Raw genomic sequence first — 12,373 nt, 5'->3', positions numbered from 1 at the left:
CGCTCCGGGTGCGACCGCAAACAGCACTGCCCACTTTAACTCTTACCTGCCCAAATGGCACCGTTGGTTTATAACTTCATATGTTGGACTTCCGTGTAGTTTTATTTTCTGGAATTTCTAGTTATCCTTTGTTTTGAAGTAGTTGTATTCCTGTATAGTTGTAGAGGGAGACCTAGCGTGTCCGTCTAAGCCTCCATCTTGGCCGGAAGTCCAAACACTTACTCTTTGACATTAGTTGTTAATTAGCATCGGCCAGTTGCTGTTCATCTCTGTATCCACACTCCAGCGCCATGTGCTCTAGGCACATGGAATGGCTTATAGTTAGTTGCTAATTAATCCTGCTCTCTCACAGATTTCTTCTGCCTGGGACGTCCTTGCTATCTTTCCCTACCTGGTAGACGACTATTCATTTTTTGAAAATATCTCAAAGATCACCTGCTCAAAGCCCCAAGGGGAAGAAAAAAATTCACTTACATATCTGTACTATTGGCACTTGATTTGCCCTACAATTATAGCAATTAATCAGATTGCATCACAGTTAGCTAAATACTGTATTATGTTCCCTCACCCTTGAAAACTGGAGCTATTTTTTTTTAACTTCTTTTGTTTTTTTTCTCTCCAGCTTCCAGTATGTAATAAGTGCTGAGGTAGGCTGTCTAAATGTGAGAAAATTCAGGAGCAACAATGGAGTAAATAGCATACATTTTCAGAGCTTATGGTAGAATACACAGCTATCTTATTCTTGAAATTACTTCATGTGTGTTAACCTTATATTTACAAGTACATTATAAACACTGAGAGCCAGAACAATGTTATACAATGTTATATCACCTCCAATGCTAAATATGGGACAGGTGGTCCAATGAATACTGGTAAATACAATCTGAATATAACCAAATGAATTGAACTTGAAGATGTAGGAAAAAGAAGTAGATCATAAAGAGAGAAAATATAGCACTAGTAAAAAGCAAAAAATAATCTTTACTTTTCTTGCCAAGTTTGGCAAAGAAAATGATGAGAATGTTCACTATGAAATAAAAAGGACATATTCTGACAATTATATTTAAATCCCTTCTATGTCAATTTCAAACTTGAAAATATTTCTAGAAAGGTCTTTACTTCACTAGTTTAAAAAAGAAAAAACAGCCTTCAGGTTTCTATCTTACTGAATGTTTTAAAAATATCATAAAAGCAAAGCTGTTTTCATAACATGCATCACTTTCCCAATTTCCTTCTTCTTTTTTCTTTCTCAAAAACTTCTTCACCTTTCACTATGTTGACTTATGAATCAAGGTCTCTTTCATATGTGAACTTTCTTAATTAATGTCATGTATATCATGTTTTGTCCCATTTCAAAAAAGTTACCAAATGTTAAAAATTAAAATTTAAAAAGGTCCCCAGGGCGGCAGAGAGATGGCCTCCACCTGTCATCCTAAAGTGAAGAGAATATCCTCTAACAACCCATCGTCGCAAGTCCTGGATCTCAGCTTCTAGTGTGTTCTTCTGTCAGGATCAGCTTGACTTCCAGATTCCCCACACACTTCTACAAATCCAAAGCTACTAGGTCTAGAAGAGTCAAAAATATACCCATCTGCCCATCCCACCTTCCAGGTGTAAACAAAACATCAAGATGAAAAAACTCTCACACATAGCACTTTCTAGACTTGAAGAATGGATCTGTAATTGTGCTAAAGGTTAGCCCAAGAATAATCAAGTCTTTTATATGCCAGATGTGACATTCCAGAAATCTCCAAATTAGGGTCCCACTGATGAACAAAAGCCGCCAATCACAGCAGAAGTAGAAGTGATATATGAATTCCCTTAAGGCTGCTGAATACCTTACCTCACACTCAACCTCTTCCTGCCTTAATTGGCCTCTAGTCACTCCTCTCCTAAATGGCCATCATCTGCTCCTCTTCTACTCGCCTTTGTCCCAGCCCTGGACCCCTATCACATTGACCCTGTCTCTGCTGTTTCTAAGAGCCGTTAGATTTGAGGCAATTCCCAGGTGCACTCTGAGACTCCGCCCCAATGGAGCTAGCATTTTAGGGAATCCTTTTCTCAGGACCTCTTCCCTGGGACCGAAGAAACTGTGCCTGTCCACCAGCTAGATATCAGGCTGCCAAGAATCTTTCCCACGAAAGAGACTAAAAGGGAAAACGATATCCCCACAAAGAAAAATAACCCAGAATCCTCCACATATTCCACGTGTGTGTCATAAACCCCCAGGGCAAAAAGAAAGCCCAGCTTCCCCAGGCTGCAGCCGCTGCCACAGCAGCCCCAGCCCCCAGTTCCCAGTGCTGCCGCCTCTGTGTGCCTGAAGACAGCACCTTCACCGGGGAGGAGAGATCCCGGCGCCCAGCGTTTTCGAGGAGGTGATTATGGCAAGCCTTTCAGTAACTCATCATTCATCCCCGCACTGACCGGAGCCTCACCCCGGCGCCTCTGTCACTGGCGCTGAATGAGAAAGCCAAAGGCTGCCCCTCCAATTCTCCAGGTGACAACTCCCTTTCCACCCCCCCCACTCCACCCCCCCCCCCCCTAAAGACGATGCGCCTAGAGTGCGGGGGTTGGAAGAAGGAAAGGATGACAGGTGCCCACGCCTGAGGGAAATTAAACGGCCACGCTTACTGCTCGGGGTGAGAATCCCAACCCCCGCCCGGGCGGGAGGACTTGGCATCTGCTATCTGCAGGGCGCCCCCGCACATCGGCTCGCGTCGCAGCCCCGAATGCAGCCAGGAGGGTGGAACGGGACGAAGGGAGCCTCCACGCCCCCTTTGTCTCCACGTTTCCCAAATGACAGGGGAGGAAAGTTTACGAGCAGGGACGGTGTAGCTTTCTGCTGGGTCAATCTGACACCTCGCAGAAGGCGACCCTCCTGGGGATCTCCCTCTCGCTTTGCACCGCCCCAGCTCCGTCTTCACCTGCACCTTGAAACCCGCCAGCCAGGTTTGGGCCACCTGCGCCTCCACGTCCGGCCAGGAACCTGCCCCCTGCCCGGCGTCCCAGAGCAGCCCGCGGCTGCGGGCGCCCTACTCACCTCTGGTGGTGGAGCGTCCTCCCGTGCGCCCTAGTGGGCCGTCCGCCTCCTGGGAGCGAGGTGCATTCAGGCAGCGGCCGGAGACAGGCTCGCGGGGCTCTGCTGCATTCCGCCTGCGTGGGAGAGGGAGCCGGCGAGCGTGCGGCGCGGGCGTGGACGAGTGTGTTTGTGCAAGTATGTATGTGTGTGTGTGTGTGTGTGTGTGTGTGTGTGTGTGAGTGTGTGTGTGTGAGCGCGCGCGCGCGCGCGTGGGGTGGGGGTGCGCGGGATCACAGATCCCCCTCGGCGCCCATCCTGCGCTCTGCCTCCGCCTCCGCCTCCTCCTGGTGCTGCGGTTTGCACAGGGTCCAGGTTTCAGAATCTCCTGATTGTTTAATGAAAGGACGGAGCAAAAGGCTGGCGGGGAGGGGGCGTAGGGGGCTTTTGGGGAGGGGGGGCAGGAGAGGCGGGAGGACACCAGGCTGCGCATGCTCAGAAAGGGACCCTGAGTGCTCGGTCCGGAGCTCAGGCAGAGGGAGGAGCGAGAGCTGCGGGTCGAGGCAGCATGACTGCGCCCACCGGAGCCTCAGGGGCTCCACCAGGTTCCCGGAAGGCAATTGGGAAACCCGACAGCAAAGGTGCGCCCTGCGCGGGGATTCCCTGGCACCTGCGGTGCTGGCAGCCGGCAGCGGGTTCCCCGACCCATCTAAGGGAACCTCTTCAGCCGTGAGTCCCGGCAACGTGGGGCTCTCTTCTCCGTGTATTTTTAGTGCTGGCTCCGGGGTTCCCGTGCATAGCTCTCCTGCCTCTGCGCTGCAGGGGACTACGGTGCCTCTCCCAGAGATCCCGGAGGAACCACAAGCAGCAGGTTTCGCATTAACTAAAATGAGTTATCTGATCTGTGCTTCGTTCTTCCCCTCCCAACTTCCACTCTGTGAAGTGCAGAAAGGGACAACTGTCCACGGGGGTTCTCAAACAGTTTTGATGGGATGAGGGTGGGGAGGGTCATACAAACATCCTCTTCCAGAAGACAAAGCAGGAGTGGAAGGAAGGTGAGTCTCAGAGGGCTCCGTACTCAGCCTCCTTTGGTGACAGGGCTGGGGCGGGAGCAGACATATATCCTATTCAGGAAGGCCAAAAGAACAATAGATCCATTGTCCCCTTGCCCCGAACGCCATAGAAGCATTTCTTCATAAGTGGGGTTTCTGGCTACTTGGTAAAGTGGAAGAACTGTCCACGTTAAGAGATCCCAGTAAGAGAACCCGAGCCCGCAATGGCGATGGCGCAGTAACCTGAGGCCCGCGGAGACACTGCGTGAGAGGCTTTGTGAGTGGAGTGGAGTGGAAACTCTTCTTTGGTGAGATTGTTCTTTCTGTCAGCAAAACAGGCCAGTGGTTAGGACCCACTCAAGAGCTTCCATTTTCAACCTTCTCCCTGTTTAATCACCCTGTCTTTCCCATTTTCTCACCTACAGAAGACATCCCAAGCAAGGAACTCCCTGTAAATATATACCTACCCCTTGTTTATTAATTACTGGTCCCTCCAGAAAAGGACTACCTTTCGGTCACCCAGCTTTGGAGGGATAGAAGACAACCTACGTTATGCAAGTCTCTCCCAAGCTTTCATTAAAGATCACCTCTGAGCCTGTCTATGCAATGCAAGCGAGCAGATGCCTTCTTGCTGAACTCTGACCCCCGTCCCATCCATCTTCCCAATAATGCCAAGTGACACTAGAACAGCCGGCCAATTAGATCAGAGCCGAGAGCACACTTGGAGGAGAGAAAACAGCAGATCTAGAGACCACAAACAAAAGCAAAGTTTAGAAGACAAGACACAGAGGAAGGAAAGAAGAAAAGAAGCGGGGGGGGGGGGGGGGGGAGCAGTTCTTAAAAAGTAAAAGTGCCCTGAGCATTAGTGACTGGTTCCTTCTATCAACAGAAAGGAGTAGAATTGCAGCACCTCTTTGCTTCAAGGACAGTGAGTCTGAGTCTCTATGCTCCAGGTAAGGGAGATCAGGTTCTCCTGAAAAGCAGCAAAGTCTCTGTAGTGAATCACTAACAATATTGGGGACTCCTTCCCAGCCTGTTTTTCTCAGGCCTTCCTCTTGGCACCAGGCTTCTTGGAAGGTATCCAAGACAGATCTGCCTTGTTACCACATTACCCTCAGAACAGTGGATAGTGTTCCCTGGGATTTCGGGGTGTCAAGATTGGCAGGGCCTTGAGGCGGGAAAACTGTTCTCCTGCCCTGGCACTTATAAGTGAACGAGAGCTCTGAATCCAAGAAGCAGGTGGGAACTGAATCTGGGAGCAGGTGGGGCTGGGGTAGCGGCAAGTCTCAACTCTAGTTCTGTCAGTAGAGATGGACTGGGGGTCTTCCTCCTACTATGGTCAATGTCCAGGGCTGCCTGGCCCATAAGCACACTCCTTTGTCTGAGCCTGGCCTTGGGTGAGGAGGAAAGGGACAGCCTGTTCATTATCTCAAAGCTCCAACAAGGTCAAGAGCAAAGGAGACTTTATAAATCTGGAATTGCAAATAAAGTATAAGCCCTTTATGGTGCTGGTCTGAGAGGGGGAACTAGCAGTTCTGGAAGAGATTTTTACTGTTCGGGGAGCATGGGGGAAGCGCAGGGGACATTAAATGAGCCGATGTGCATAAAACACAGTGCCTAGCTCATGGCAAGCTCTCCATAACTTGTAGCTGTGCTTATTTTGGTTATTAACATTTTCATTATTATAATGTTTTTTTAAAGGCTGAGATTTCCCCCTAAGCATAGACAAAACAGATGAAAGCCGACTGCCTCCCAATTTCCCTGCCAACTTCCTCCATCACCCTCTCACACATCACCTTGATCACTGATGTATTCAAATACATGAAATAAAAAGCATGCCATACAAATGTGTGGCGGTGTGAATGGCGAATCACCCCAGCCCTCACCCTCCACACTCAGATCTACATGGAAGTGAGAGAGAGCATGATTTTTCAGTCGGACGCCTCAAGCGCCCTTTGCCGCCTGCTTCTCGCAGAGATTACGGATGCTCCCACCTGGCAGTAGGGTTTCTGGCTGTAACACCCCACCTACTGACTCGCCACGCTTTGGATTTTCGCCTTTTCTCCTCCCTTCTAATTTTAGCTCTCTAATGTGTTACTCCTCCTAGGTAACAGAATGCCCAAAGCCAATTCATATGCACCCATCTGCAGAGGGTTTTGAGAGAAAAAAAGAATGGTAAGAAATTCAGTGGCTGCAAGTATTTTCAATGCTCTTTCAATTCAGATTTCAGAATTAGCATTCATCTGCCTACCTTGTGGACAATCGCTACACTTAGCACCTCCCTTCACCAACAAGCAAATCCAGTGGCTTCACCTCCTATGTTAGTAAAATAACCCAGTATTGCTGGTGCTCAGAACAGCATCAATACAAAAACAATATCCAGAATTAATGAAAGCCAGTAATAGACACAGTGTTTGAACATAAAACTCTCCAAACTTATGGGTGCTATAGAAATGCCTCAGTTCTTAGAAAATTATATGAAAGAAATTCCATTAGATTATGTATTGCTGAACAATATAACAACTCTATAGTGATGTAGTATGCACATAAGTTCTGCTCTGAATATTTTCTAATAATTATGAAACATACTTTTAAACATTTGCATTTGAATTATGTTCTACCTATAATTTTGGGATTTTTTTTCAAATGCCATCTAATGAGACAAATAGATTTCTAAGTTTTTCTTCTTGTATAAATTCTGTATACTGTATATATAGTAATCTTTTCTGGTTTAGTAAAAATGTTAGGCCATAACTGTAAAGGATAGTGATTTATTATTGAAAGAATCAAAATGTTTTTGTGAACATCAAAAAATATTACCAAACTATCCCTATAACCCTTTCTATGTATTCTTATTATCACTCTTAATACATCATGTTTTTGTTTTGTTTTTTAATGCCTGACTTGCTCCCATCTAGGTCAGTTTTGAGCTATTCAAGGGCAGAGGTTCATTTCTTTTTTTATGCTTCAGGTGCCTCATGAAAGTAAGAATGTAGTATGTGTTCAGTAAACATTTAAAGAGCGAATGAATAAATACATAGCCCAAAACAAATTTTTGCTGGTAACACGCTGACTTTGGAAAAGACTCCCAAGTACCATGACCTTGGTACTACTTTCAGATGATGAAGTCAATAGTCTTTCTTTTTTTTAAGATTGTGTGTGTGTGTGTGTGTGTGTGTGTGTGTGTGTGTGATTATCTAAAAATGGGAGTTGGATGAGAAAGGCAAAGCAGGCTTCTGCACACAGTTTTTGTCCCCTTGGAAACATATAAGTCAAATCCATTCTTATTTTTCTGGTTCATAAAGAGAATGTGTTTTAGCTCCAAGTGCATTATTAGTCAAAGGGTAGCTTCATGCTGGCCAACCTAATCCAGCCAGAAAACTGTTCTAATTTACTTAACTTTTCCCCTAAGTAGGATGAAGCAGTTAAATCAATAGTGGTTAGAATTCTTTTTCTCTTCAAAAGAAATAATCCCAAAGTGAAAAGGACCACCCCCAGAACCTTACCTCCAACATTTCTATTATTACTGCCTTGAGTGAAAGGGACCAGTAAAAAGTCATTTCTGCCACATTCTGTCAATCACACAGACCAGCCCTGGCACTCTCCTCAGGTTATCTTCATCTGAGGGGCCCCATGTTTCTTACCAGGACCCTGACTGATACAGACTTAAAGAATTTTTAAAAAATGTATGGACTCACCTGCCCCACCTTGAACCTAATACTTGTTGCTAATTCATCTGCTCTGATTTCTGGATTACCCCATACACCATGATTTATATTCTGTGTGCTACCTTCTGTGGCCCAACCTCCAGGATCTGGGTACATCTGTTGCTGAAACTCCGATCCAGTCTCCTCCACATCCCCAGACTACCTATCACTGATTCTTGCACTGTTTGGTTCTATCCTTAGTGCCATCTTTGTTATCTCATCTTGGAAATTTCTCCAGGAATGAGAATTATGACTCAACCTCCCTTGGCCTTTATGCATTATAGACATCCCATTGCTAGTAATTCCTGTTTGCTGACCCTGCCACAACTCTGATCTGCAAGAGTCCACCTGCCCCTCTTGTTCAGTCTGTCCCATGCTGCCAGTGTGGAACCCTTCACCCCTCATGACATTAGTGTCTTTATTTTTCTCATCTGCAAAATGAGAAGTCTGAATAAATGAATCATCACTTATTAGTAGTCTAGCGCAGGGGTCAACAAACTTATTCTGTAAAGAAATGGATATATATACAGAGGTGGGCAAAAGTAGGATTTCAGTTGTTTGTATGGAAAGTAATACATAAATAATATATAATAGTACAAGGATAAACTCTGTGTTTCGCATACTCACAACTGTAAACCTACCTTGGCCCCACCCTGTATTTTAGGCTTTGTGGGCCATGTGATTTCTGTCACAGCTATTCAACTCTGTAGCCACAGACAATGCATGAAAGAACGAGAATGGCTGTGCTCCAATTTTTTTTTTTTTTTTTTTTTTACAAAAACAGGTGATGGACTGGATTTCGCTGACAAGCTATACTGTGCCAGCCCTGAGTCAAATCCTTCACTTTCTGCCCTTCATCTCTGCCGCCAACAATGTGTTAGGTTAAAGGAACCCAAAGAAGCCTGCTTTCTGTCCTGTCTGTAGGAAAATAATACAAACTATGAAAGTGGTACAGGAAATCTTAATCCATGTTCAGTTCAGAGGATCCTTGTCAGTGTGGCTTTCACACTATCTTAAGAATATACTCAGAAAATAATTTTTTCTTTTCTATGAAGCAATTGGCTATGTTTTCCACATGGAACAATGACAGCAACAGAAACTACTTCCAGCAACCAGGGTGTGCAGTATAAGAGTTTAATTAGATGAATATTTTAAAGGAAAATGAAAAAAATAGTGTGAGCACAATATTTCTGCTTGTTGAAATAGGGCAGGTAAATATATCCTAATTATTAACTAACACCTAAAGACAATTGCCTCTCTAAAGATAAAGAAATTTAACCCCAATAAAAAAGAATACATTCTTATGTAAGTCCCAGTAAAGGAACAATATCTTTACTAAGTTCAACTCAAATAAATTTAGCTGCTGGCTGAGCATTTTTACACATTTAGCCCAAAGTTATGAAATTCAGCCTATCTAAAAATTTCAATTCCCCAAAGCAATCTATATATAGATTCAATACAATCCTTATTAGTATTATTCAATTGTTTGCTGGGGCTGCCATAAAAAAGTACCACAGACCTGGTGACTTAAGCAACAGAAATTTATTTTCTCACAGTTTTGTATGCTGGAAGTCCAAGATCAAGGTGTTGGCAGGGTTAATTTCTTCTGAGGCCTCACCTTGGCTTACAGATGCCTGTCTTTTCCTTGTGTCTTCACCTTGTCTTCCTTCTATTACATATATATATCCAAATTTCCTCTTTCTTTTAAGGACAACAACCATAATGAATCAAGGCCCACCCTAATGACCTCATTTTAACTTAATTACTTCTTTAAGATCCTATCTCCAAATACAGTCACATTCTGAGAGTCAGGATTTCAACATGTGACTTGAATGGGGCGCACAATATAGCCTATAACACTCTCCAAATCTCAATGATGTTTTTTGCAGAAATAGAAAAATCCATTCTAAAATTCATATGGAATCTCAAGGGACACCAAATCATCAAAACAATCTTTAAAAAGAACAAAGTTGGAAGTATCACACTTCCAGTTTTCAAAGCATACTACAAAGCTTCAATAATCAAAACATGGTGGTGCTGACATGAAGACAGATATATAGACCAATAGAGAACCCAGAAATAAATCCTTACATATGTGGTCAAATGATTTTCAACAAGGATGCCAAGGCCACTCAATGGGGAAGGGCAGTCTTTTCAACAAATGGTGTTAGGAAACTGGATAGCCCCATGCAAAATAATGAAGTTGGATTCTTGCCTTAAACTGTGTACAAAAATAAACACAAAATCAAAAAGCTAAACACAAAATCTAAAACTATAACACTCTTAGAAGAAAACATAGAGGAAAAGTTTCATGACATTGGATTTGGCACTAATTTCTTGAATCTGATACTAAAAGCACGAGCAACAGAAGAAAAAGAGATAAATTGTATATATTAAAAATAAAATCTCTGTACATCAAAGGACACTATCAACAAAATAAAAATACAATCCACAGAATGAAAGAAATATCCACAAATTATATTTTTAACAAAGGGTTAATAGGATATATAAAGAACTTCCACACGTCAACAACAGCAAAAACTCAATTCAAAAATGAACAAAAAACTTGATAGACACTTCTCCAAAGAAGATACACAATATCTAATGTGCCGATATCTCATGTGTGAATATGTGCATGAAAAGATGATCAACATCACTGATCATTAGTGTAATGCAAATCAAAACCACAATGATAATGGTTATAAGAAGTGATAGATAACAAATTTTTATTTTCATAAAAATGAAAAAAAATGAGATATCTCTTCATACCTATTAAGATGACTATTATCAAAAGAGAAAAAGAAGAGAAAATAACAATTGTTAGCAAGAATGTAGAGAAATTGGAACCCTTGTGCATTGCTGGTGGGAATGCAAAATGGTGCAGCCACTAAAGAAAATGGTGTCAGTTACTCAAAAAAAATTAAAAATAGAATTAATATATGATCCAGGAATTCCACTTCTGAGCATATATCTGGGTATGTCATCCTGGGTGTATACCAGGTAAGATAGTCATTCATTCTTTCTTTTATTTAGCCACTGTGTAGTAAATGTCTGATACCAATGTAATCAGATAATTTGAACTCTAGAATTTCAGATAGTACTATGAGGAAATTATGCCTAATGTTCTGCCTCAATATCTGTATTATTTTTGTTTTACAAATATAATTGTTAAAATAACAATTCCATGAAAGCTATAAAGGAAATACCTTGAGGATTTAGCTAAAAGCAATCTTCTGGTGTTACTGGAATAGTATATTACAATCACATGAAAAATTTATTTTCACTGTCTAACTTTGATGTAGACATAAATTATAACATAAAATCATGTGATAAATCCTTTTATGTGTATGTCTTCTAGTCCTTGGACCATCTCATAGTCCTTACAACTGGTATATGATATATTTACCTAGCAGTGTGCCTAAAACACTCTTCTGACTAGAAATCTCAGGAAAATTACTAAACTGTATACCAAACTATACAAATCTCTTCATAAAATATCAGTAATAATTAACATGACCATCATTATCATCAAAAGATAACCATCAGAATTAGGCACATTAGCCTACATAGCTCAGCGACCCAAAGAGTCAGTGAGACTGGGCATCTGTTATTTTGGTTAGCACGAGTCCCCCTCTGACCAGTAATGGCATCCATATTTCCTCCAAGAAACCACCATTCTTCAGCTATTAACCCACGCAGTATTGGGATGAAATACCCCTCCCACCTCTAAGCATGGCCATAGAAATCTGACCTAGTTTATCAGAATTTCCCACTGCCCTAGTCATTGCAGTATGTCAGAGATGGCAAATGTTTCAGACCAGAAAACTAGATTAAAATCCAGGACTTTTTCTAACAGGGAAGAAAATGTCTCTTTTTTACTGGGATTCTAAACATTTAAAATGCTCTAAGGAGAGAAGCCTTAACACAGTTTTAAACCCCTGAACCTAGCTGTTCCTTAAAATATCACTGGATTTTTCAGTTACTTAAGAAATTAATTCAGTTTTGCTTAAGGCATTTTGGATTAGGTTTTCATTCCCTGGGCCCACTGAAAATGTCGTTATGATATATTAATTTTGGCATCTCCTTAAGAATAAATGGCAAACAAAAGGGAATGCAAGCACAGGACGGGAACCATGTTTAAAGGACCACACTGTGACTGATTTCTAGGACTGCACATTTTAGGCAGTCTTCCACCACAAGCATCCATCTTGCATGTCCTCTTCCCCTTTTCTAAATTGCCAGATTCAGAGGCTGGCGCTCTTCAAGGCTGACACCTACTGTTAGACAGATGGAGCGGAGGGGGGCAAGGCAGAGGCCAGGCAGACCCTGCCAACTCATTTGGCCTCAAGCCCAGCCCTACTCTATAACCACCTCTGCTGTCAATATCCAGCTCAGGGTGGTCTCTGTTCTCCTTACTGTCAGCTTCTCTAGGCTCCTGAGGGTGACAGTGGTGTTGGAAACTCCTCAATCGTCCCAGGCCTGGTGGGTTCACATGCCAGTCACAGCTTTGTGTGGCCAGACAGGTTTCCCTTGACACTCAGGCAGGCTGAAGCTGTCCCCCATCCTAGAGGGTCCTGCACCACAGGGGCAGTCAGAGA

General features: G+C 43.1%; 1 protein-coding gene across 2 annotated transcripts in view; it reads right to left on the bottom strand.

Annotated features, from left to right (window-relative positions):
• Nucleotides 1-3,199, bottom strand: part of PLPPR1 (phospholipid phosphatase related 1) — a 237,618-nt gene extending 234,419 nt beyond the window's left edge. For both annotated transcript variants that reach the window (XM_090275931.1, XM_090275932.1), the window contains exon 1: nucleotides 3,041-3,199. The gene's annotated coding sequence lies outside the window, so the exon portion shown is untranslated. The remainder of the gene's footprint in view (nucleotides 1-3,040) is intronic.
• Nucleotides 3,200-12,373: the final 9,174 nt, after the last annotated feature.

This window comes from Furipterus horrens, unplaced genomic scaffold, assembly GCF_987537825.1.
Source record: "Furipterus horrens unplaced genomic scaffold, mFurHor1.1.pri manual_scaffold_4, whole genome shotgun sequence".
Taxonomy (NCBI): Eukaryota; Metazoa; Chordata; class Mammalia; order Chiroptera; family Furipteridae; genus Furipterus; species Furipterus horrens.
The sequence above is the reverse complement of the archived record's forward strand: the minus strand, read 5'-3'. Positions and strand labels throughout refer to the sequence as shown.